The sequence below is a fragment of the Nuphar pumila genome, chromosome 1, assembly GCF_984573655.1.
Source record: "Nuphar pumila chromosome 1, dmNupPumi1.hap1.1, whole genome shotgun sequence".
NCBI classification, from domain to species: domain Eukaryota; kingdom Viridiplantae; phylum Streptophyta; class Magnoliopsida; order Nymphaeales; family Nymphaeaceae; genus Nuphar; species Nuphar pumila.
This window is the reverse complement of record NC_143249.1, coordinates 117,899,592-117,909,121: the sequence shown is the minus strand read 5'-3', so window position 1 is coordinate 117,909,121 and position 9,530 is coordinate 117,899,592. Positions and strand designations below refer to the sequence as shown.

Sequence of the window (9,530 nt, the reverse complement as noted above, 5' to 3'; positions counted from 1 at the left end):
TAACCCTAGATAGTTAGTTAACATAGCAGTAGGTGAGTAGTTGTTTTAGTAAGTTAGAATTAATATTAGAATAGATAGTTAATTTAGTTAGTGATATTAGATGGTATATATTAGGTTTAATTAGAGTTTAGATTAATTTAGATATCTTATTTAGAGTATTAGTGAGTTTAGGTTAGGTTAGTTCTTAAATTTTATAATGTAATGTAATTGTTATTGTTTTCTGTATTTTAACAGTAGGATAGGTTCAGTTAGGACTGTTTTTATACGTAATTCAATGTCCAAATGTCAATTATGGATTCAAAGGGATGAATAGTGCACTGAACCAAAACCCTAATTTTTACCCGATCATGCACTAGTTATTTCATATGGATTTTTCGTGAATTTCCTGAAAATTATTTTTCTATTCTTTACATTGGTGTGTTAACAGTCTGTAGACCAAATTTCAGATCGATCCGAGTTGATTTGGTCTGCTTTTTAAGCGTATTATGAAAACAGCTTTTTCTGATTTTGAAATTTCGGGTCCAGCGATTTCCCAAATTATCCTGATTTTGAAACGCTTCGTTCTGGAGATCCAAAATGTATTTTTCATTTCTGTAAAATGTGTCAGATTTTTGGATCTGTCTTTTACAGAATAGAAGTGATTTGACTAATTTTGAAATTCGTTTGACTCCTCAAACAGTCGTTTTGTGAAAAGCTGTCAGAATCCATTTTTACCTTCTTTAGGGACAAAACAGTCTTTTAACTATTTGTCTGATCTCGTGTAGTTTTACTGTTTTCTAGCATTGCAGTCAGTATATTAACAGTATTTAGAGTAATTAGAGTTGCTTAGTTTAGTTAGTTCACTTAGTTAGTATAATTTTAGTTTTATATATTTAAATTAACTGTAGTTTAATGTAGAAATAGTTTAGAATTAGTTATAGATGTAATTTAGATTAAGTATTGATTTAGTTACTGACTTTTGTTTTTATTTTGTAGGTTGTTAAGTTAGAACAGGTTCACAGGTGTAATTCAATTATACTGTGCGACTGCACTTGAAGTGAAAAGACTGAAATGCCCCTGGAGACCTGCAGAAGACTTAGCCTCCGATTTTAGTTTATTTTCATAGTTTAGAATGTATTTAATGTAACCTGTAAACATTAACATAGTTGTAAACTTTGTTTTTATTAATAAAATTTTATTTTGGAATTAATTCAGAAATATCCCGTTCCCTGTGGATTCGACCCGTACTCGCCACTTTGGTGGAAAGTCGGTTTTATATCTTTGGTTGACGATTTTCCCATGCTTTTATTGAAAATTATTGTTTAAAAATATCAACTTCAAAAGGCCAACCAATGTATTCATTTAAGAATGCACTCTTAACATTAATTTGATATAACTTGAAGTTCATATAACTAGCAAAAGCAAGCATCATTCGAATTGACTCTAATTGAGCCACTGGTGCATAGGTTTCATCAAAATTTATGCCTTCTTCTTGATTATAGCCTTGTGCCACTAGCCTTGCTTTGTTATGAATGACTTCACCATTTTCATCCAGCCTATTTCGAAAGACCCATCTTGTTCCAATTACCGGATGATCCTTTGGTCTATCAACTAGATCCCAAACATCATTCCCAGTAAATTGGTTAAGTTCTTCAGACATGGCCAAAAGCCAAAATTCATCAACACAAGCCTCATTGATATTCTTTGGTTCTAATTTAGATATGAAAGCAACATTTGCAATATATTTTTCTAACTGCCTTCTAGTTTGGACACCACTCTTTATTTCACCAATAACTTGTTCATGTGGATGATTAGGAACTTCTTTCCAAACCGGTTGAAGAGGAATATTTTCTTGAGAAGTACTCTCTATCAAGGGTTCTTCTTGAAGTATTACTTCTTCTCCTTCGCTTAGAGGTATAACCTGCTCACAATTCTCATCAAATGCAACATGTAAAGATTCTTCAATACAAGATGTTCTTTTATTGAAAATACGATATGCTTTACTTCTAGAAGAATATCCAAGAAATATTGATTCATTTGATTTTGAATCAAACTTATCAAGATTATCTTTGGTATTTAACAAGAAACATTTACTACCAAAAATTTTGAAATATGAGATCTTTGGTATACGATCATAATACAATTCAAAACATGTTTTATGTAAAATTGGTCGAATAAGAACACGATTTAAGACATAACATGTTGTATTAATTGCTTCAGCCCAAAAGTATTTTGGTAAATTTTTATCTTGAAGCATGGTTCTAGCACATTCTTGCAAAGTTCTATTTTTTCTTTCAACAACTCCATTTTGTGGAGCCCCTCTAGGAAAAGCAAAGTTGTGAGATATACCATGTAAATCACAGAACTTTAGAAAAGATTCATTTTCAAATTCACCACCATGATCACTACGAATTTTAATAATAGATGTAGACTTTTCATTTGTAATTCTTCTACAAAGTTTAGAAAATTCTGAAAAAGCATCATTTTTGCTTTTTAGAAAAATCACCCATGTAAACCGAGAATAATCATCTACTATGACAAAAGCATACTTGCTACCATTCAAACTTTGAATTCTAGATGGTCCAAAAAGATCTAAATGTAAAAGTTCAAGAGGACGTTCTGTTGAAACTATATCTTTTGCTTTAAAAGAACTCTTGATTTGTTTACCCCTTTGACAAGCATCACATAAGTGATCCTTTTTATATGGTATTCTAGGTAGACCTCTTACAAGATCATTCTTGGATAACTTTGAAATCATTTTAAAGTTAACATGTCCAAGTCTCTTGTGCCATAACCATTGAATTTCATTTGAAACAATAAGACATTTTTCATTAAAAGAGGGTAATTCATCTAGATATAGTTCATACACATTGTTTCTTCTTTTACCTTTAAAAATGATCTTTTTAGATTGAAAATCAGAAATTATGCATAAATCATTTTCAAAAGAAACATGAAAACCTTTATCACATAATTGACTGATAGATATTAAATTATGCATTAAACCATCTACTAAAAGAACATTTTCTATCAAGGGAAATTTTGGATTACCAATATTACCAATACCTATCACTTTTCCCTTGTTATTGTCACCAAAGGTGACGGTTCCTCCATCCTTATTTTGGAGGGTGGAAAATAACTTCGGCCTTTCAGTCATATGTTTGGAACAACCGCTGTCCAATATCCATTTGCTCCTTATGTTGTGTACCTACAACAAAATCAGAAAACAGAGCATTTGACCCCTTTCTATTTTCGGGTCCATGAGAGTTAGTCTTAGGAACTCATATCCATTTGGATTTTGGTTTCCTTTGATAATAAATATTCTTTCTATAAAAGGATTTAGAATAAACATGTCTAGAATAATCATATCTAGATGCATTTCTATTAGAACTAGAAAGTTTAGTTCTATGAACAAAAGGGTGAGAATAATGTCTTTGATTTTTCACCACATAGTTTGGTCTATTTTGAGTATCAAAGAACCTATATCCCAATCCGGTTTTATTAACCGAGCATTTTTTAGAACCAAGAAGTTTTTCTAGATTCTCTTGACCATTTGTGAATTTGGTCACTATAGAAAGAAGATCATTTGACTTTTCTTTAAGACTAGATATTTCTTTTTGTAAGAAATTGGTTCTAACTCCAATTTCTTTTATCTCAAGTGCTTGGCAAGAATTTTCCTTCTTGAGATCTTCTATTTCTTGAAGTAACACTTTATTTTGAGAGTCAAGAGTTAAATTTTCAGTTTTTAACTCTTTATTTTTAGAACTAAGACTCTTAAATTTAGCATATAAATCATTAAATGCTTCAAATAACTCATCATAGTCAAATTGACTTACCGAATCTTTTTGTGCTACAAAACACATGTTGGCGACTTCTTCATTTGATTCTTCATCGGAAGAGGAGTCACTATCATCCCAATATGCTTGAAATGCCTTTTTCTTCTTGAATTGGTCCTTGGGCTTGATTTTGAGAAGAGGACAATCTTTCTTGATATGTCCTGCCTTTTTGCAGTTAAAGCACTTTACTTCATTGGGAATGAAAGAATCTGCTTTTTTTGCCTTTCTTTGAAATCTTCCCTTTTTGATGAATCTTCTGAATTGCCTTGTGATGAGGGCAATATCTTCATCTTCGTCTTCTTCTGAATTTTCTGAGTCAGAAGTAGCCTTAAAAGCAAGAGATTTCTTCTTAGGCTCTTCTTCTTGTCTGTCTTGAAGTTGGACCTCATATGCCATTAGGTTACCAACTAAGTCTTCAAGAGTGAGAGTATTGAGATCATTTGCTTCTTCAATAGCAGTGGTTTTTCTCTCCCATTCAGGAGTTAAACACCTTAGAATCTTTCTGACTAAATCCACTTGTGAATATTCTTTTCCAAGGGATTTCAAAGTGTTAGTTATATCGGTCATTCTAGTTACCATGTCCGATATAGATTTATTTTACTTCATTTTGAACAATTCAAATTTATGAACTAAAGAAGCAATTTTAGATTCATTTACCTTTGACGTACCTTCGTGAGTTACTAGAAGAGTATGCCAAATTTCATTTGCTGTAGAGCATTGAGAGATGCGATTGAATTCTACCTTGTCAATGCCACAATATAATGCATTCATGGCTTTGGCATTTAGTGAAGCAATCTTCTTTTCATCATCGGTCCATCGGCTGAAATCAATTGATGGAGTTTGGTACTTTTCTGAAACAACTCTCCAGATATCGAGATCCATGGATTGCAAGAATATTGTCATTCTTACATTCCAGTATCCATAGTTTGTTCCGTCGAAGAAAGGAGGACGAACAGAGGAGCATCCTTCTTTGTGCTGAGATGTTGTAGTTGCCATGCTAGATGATGGTCAAATCAAAGTAATAGCAAACCTGTGCTCTGATACCAAATGAAAGTGCACTAGGATCGAGGCAACGAGCACTAGAGGGGGGTGAATAGTGCTTTTAAAAAAAAATTGTCTGCGGAATATTTAATGATTTTGCAATTTGAAAAGCAAACACACAAAGAACACAAGATTTTATCCTGGTTCGGTCTAACCCGACCTACATCCAGTCCACAAGCAAAACCCGCTTGAGATTTCCACTATCAACCTTGTTAACTACAAGATCACACAGACCATAACTGGTCCCACTTTCAGTAACAACCCTACTGAAAGCAAACAACTCCTTTACACCAAGGAGTCCTTTTTACAGAAAAGAAATAACAACTTACAATACAACCTATGAGCCTTTCTTTTGAATGCAAATGAGATGCAATTGGCTTTTGAGGTTGTTGAAATACTCTATTCATGAATTCACTATCTCTCAAAGTGATTTGAGTGAAAAACTGAAGTGAAAATATCACGTGAGTGAGAAAACAAATACTTGAATGAATAAGAGTGAAAAGCAATAAGTAAATGATTCAAATCGATTGAATTCTTGTTGTTGTTGAGTGTACAATGCACTCATATTTATAGTTAAAGTTTTCCATACGTTGAGGGTATGAAAGGGTATCAAAACTGTCCATTTCGAACTATCAAAACATTTGAAAAATGAAAAGACATGTCTTTTTGAAGTTTCAGGAAAACGGCAAAATTAGTCGACTAAAACATCAGTTAGTCGACTAATAGTTAGTTATTAGTAGACTGACAGTTATCGTCGGTCGACTGATCTGTTAATCGAGCCGTTTGAAAATCTGAACTTTTGAAACTCAGTCGACTGATAATATCATCAGTAGACAGAAAAACCTTTTAGCCGATTGCTGCTAAAAAATCTTCTGAAAAAAAACATTCTGTTCGGTCGACTGATAAAAAGCATTAGTCGACTGCTGCTAAATTTTCAGAAAACACATGTTCTATTCAGTCGACTGAAAAAACCATTAGTCGACTGCTGCTAATTTTCGAGAAAACAGACATTCTGTCCAGTCGACTGATAAAACCTTCGGTCGACTAATTTGACAAAAATGACTTTTTAGAAAATATGGCGCGAAAGGATTAGTCGACTGGTAAGTCTATTGGTCGACTAATAAACATGAAAATTTAAGAAAAGAGTTTTCTAAAAAGATTTTCATGAGGGTTCTTTTTAAACAAGTTTTTCTAAAGACTTTTAAGGTGAAATGCAACCTAAATATGCACTCTAAGTAAGGCTCTTACAAGAATCTAAGACTTTTAATGAATTAAACATTTGCACACTAGTCTTCAAAGATTCTTCATCGAATTCTTCAATTTCTTCATAGCCTTAGCTGAAATGCAGTTGATTCCACTTGCTCATCATCAAAACCTTGTACTTGAAGTATCATGTATGGCTTCATTGTCGTAACAAGAAAGTCATGTCCAATACCCATGAAAGTACTCATTCAAAGAGTAACGGCAGAAGTAAGAAAATTAAACCCTTGTGGGACACTTGAACCTCCTGACAATGGTTTACTTATCCCAGAACTTGCACCCATTGCTCATCGAATTTACCAAGCAAAAACCAACCTTCTTAATGGCTTCTCAAAGATAGTGAATGCAGGTTTTGTTCAGAAGTTCATGTTGGGTGTGTTGGCCCAAACAGTGGTCTTAGGAGTGACATGCTTGTCTGGATCAAGGGTAAAGTGGAAGATGTTGTGGTTTTTTTTTTCCTGGTGTTTTCATCTTGATGACAGGACGAAGAAGCCAAGAATTGTGCACGATGAAAGATTCAGAGTCAAGAGGCTGCCTGCTATTATAGAGTTCTGCATTCAAGCAGGACTAGACTTGCCAAATTTCCCAACTAGAAGAAGAACTGGGCCTGTCCATTCCATTGAAGATGAATTGAGCATCAAGACCTTGGAGTCCTGGTTGATAATGAGAAATGAAGCAGTGGAAATTATGAAGAAATATGTTGTAAAGACATGTGGGTATTGTCCTGAGGTGTGAGACTGGTCCTGTGGGACACAAGGGGAGGATGTGCAAGGCTACAAAAGCGTCAATTTCGCACTAGCCTGCATGTATGGCAGGAAGTAACAATGGAAGATGTGTTAGGAATGAACTAAGTGTAGCATGTGCCAAACCCCAATGGTCCTGCTCTGCTAAATGAGTTCAAGAGGTACTATGGCAAAGCCCCAGCAACTGTTGAACTATGTATCCAGGGTGGTGCTTCGATTTCTGATGAACATAGGAGCGTGATGAAGTTGAATGACATCTCTCCTGACCGAGATGAAGAGGACCTTGTTGCCTAATAGAACCCATTTGATGAAATTCAAGCTGATAACCCTGCCATCCTCTCACAGATACGCTCATCTGTGCACCCAGATCACCATTATCATGTAGTATCCTTGCATGTTTATAACTCATCTGTAGCATTCCAGGTACATGTTGTTTTCTTTTATATATTGTGGATTGGATTCATTCTAGAGTCTGAATCAGTTTAACCTATTTTTTTAGTTTCCTTACCTGAGTTTGCTTTATTTCTACCTTTAGAAGTCATTTTCTTTATCAAGCCGGTGAATATTAAATGTTGTATAATGAAGATTGTCATTTTTATAGAATTCTTCTTATTTTTTTTTTTACTTCTGCATTCTTAGCTTCAATCATCATTTACGTGACATGTATATTCTGCATGATAAACTCACTTCATTCACGCAATGGCTTGCTCAGCACCATTCACTCACACCTCAACCTATTATTATATTCCACTCACAGCCACCAATTACCCTTCATTGCACTATCATTCAATAACCTTCAGTAATATACCACATTCACTGTGTTGGTACGTCATAGCACCTGTCAGCATATCCATTAATTCAGGGCATCCAATGTATGCCCTCATTAATCAGAATATCATGTAGGTACCTACCCTTTACACCATTAGCCTCTACAAAACACCTCCATCTGCTGTGATTTTCACAGCAGTACTCAAATAAATAACGTCCATAGCAACCTTGCTATGTCCATGTGTCCATGGCATCAACAAACATCTCTCCTACCCGCTGTTACATAGCAGCCCTCTCATTACCTTTCATTATATTATATGTAACCCCACCTCATTATACCCATGACCCCATCCCCCCCTGTGTCACCAACATAGTAATACCAGCCATTACAGTCCTGTCAAATATCACGATTGCCGTTGTTCAATCCTATAACAGCATGCCCTTGTGAACGATGAATGCAGCCTCATCTCAGCATTAACAGGTTCCAGAGTTAAGCATTTTGCAGATTTCCTACATTCCTCTTTCTGAGGCCTGAATCTGGTATTTTACCCCATTATTCTGTATATTGCTTGCATTTTCCTTTGATTTCTTTGTTTAGTTACTGTAATATATCAAGTCTGTCATGGTATTTATGTTACAGTTGTTTAAGTATCAAATGATTAATTGGAGTTTTCATTACAGGTTTTCTTTTACACGGTTAATTGCCTCTACAGACTATGGTAATGGATGTTAATTTCTTTCGTAGAAGATCAGACAGTAAGATGAGTTAAATTCACTTTTGCTATTCATATCGACTACTCATGTAAGGTGTAAGTACACTAGTCTAATTACGTTAATGTGCATTTTAGATATCTACTTTGGATTTAGCATTAGCTTGAGTATTTACTTGGGTTAATCAATCTTTCCTTTGATTCAAATGTTCATTTCTTTCAGCATGATTTTTTTTATTTTTCTCCAAATAGACCATTTGACTGTTTATTTCCTGTATTGATTTATATTGTTTGTAATAATTTAATCAAACAGAAGGTAATTAGTTTCTATTGTTCGATTATCATGTGTCGGACTCTCTAGCATGAACAAGTTGGTTCATATGTTATCACTTTTAAGCCTGTCCAAGTAACAGATATCCCCAAAATCTCCCTTGTGACACCTTGTGACATATTCTCTGAGTTGTCCACAGCACTGGCTGTCCTCTTTCCAACCTTGAGCAACAAAATCTCCTCATCTTATATACAAGGATCAATGTCATCAATATATATAATGCCCAGTCAATAGCTTTAAACAGATAGATGACCAAAGGCTTCCACCACAACCATCATTTAGTTTGAATACAGTGGGTTTTGGGTTACAAATCAGACACCATCACTGTAGGCTCATCAATCATCATCTAGTCAATGAACTGCATTTAGTGTTTGCAACAGCATCAATAGCACGTGCTATTGTCTCAGCATCTTCAGGCGCAAGCTCAAATTTGTACTACCTCATCATCCACCTCATATCATGCACCCTGTCCTCACAGCCTCTGTTAGCTCACTTAATCACACAACCATTCACACTTTTTATACAACCTATTCCATTGCAAATGCTCCAGGAGCCTCACACTTTTCAACTAGAGCTGAATCCAAGAATCTCAGCTTCTCTTTAACTCAAACTAAACTTAAATCTCATAATGATTTTCCTAGTCCAGCTACTGACTCAAGGTGTGCCACGACCTCCATTGATGTAGCAGAAGACTCCTCTACAAATCCTGGACTGTGTTTGGGTGTGTTTCAACATTTTCTTAGTAAATAATGATGGCACTGCTTTTGTGGTGTATTGATCTGTCAGTTGTAAATGAAGAACTGCCTCATCACATTGTTTTGACTTTATTTAGGGAATGCGATCAAGGGAATTTGCAGCTGATTGC

At 34.8% G+C, this 9,530-nt stretch overlaps 1 pseudogene; it reads left to right on the top strand.

Annotated features, from left to right (window-relative positions):
- The first annotated feature begins 6,290 nt into the window (after positions 1-6,290).
- LOC149849118 (APO protein 3, mitochondrial pseudogene) lies at positions 6,291-7,150 on the top strand (annotated as a pseudogene).
- Positions 7,151-9,530: the final 2,380 nt, after the last annotated feature.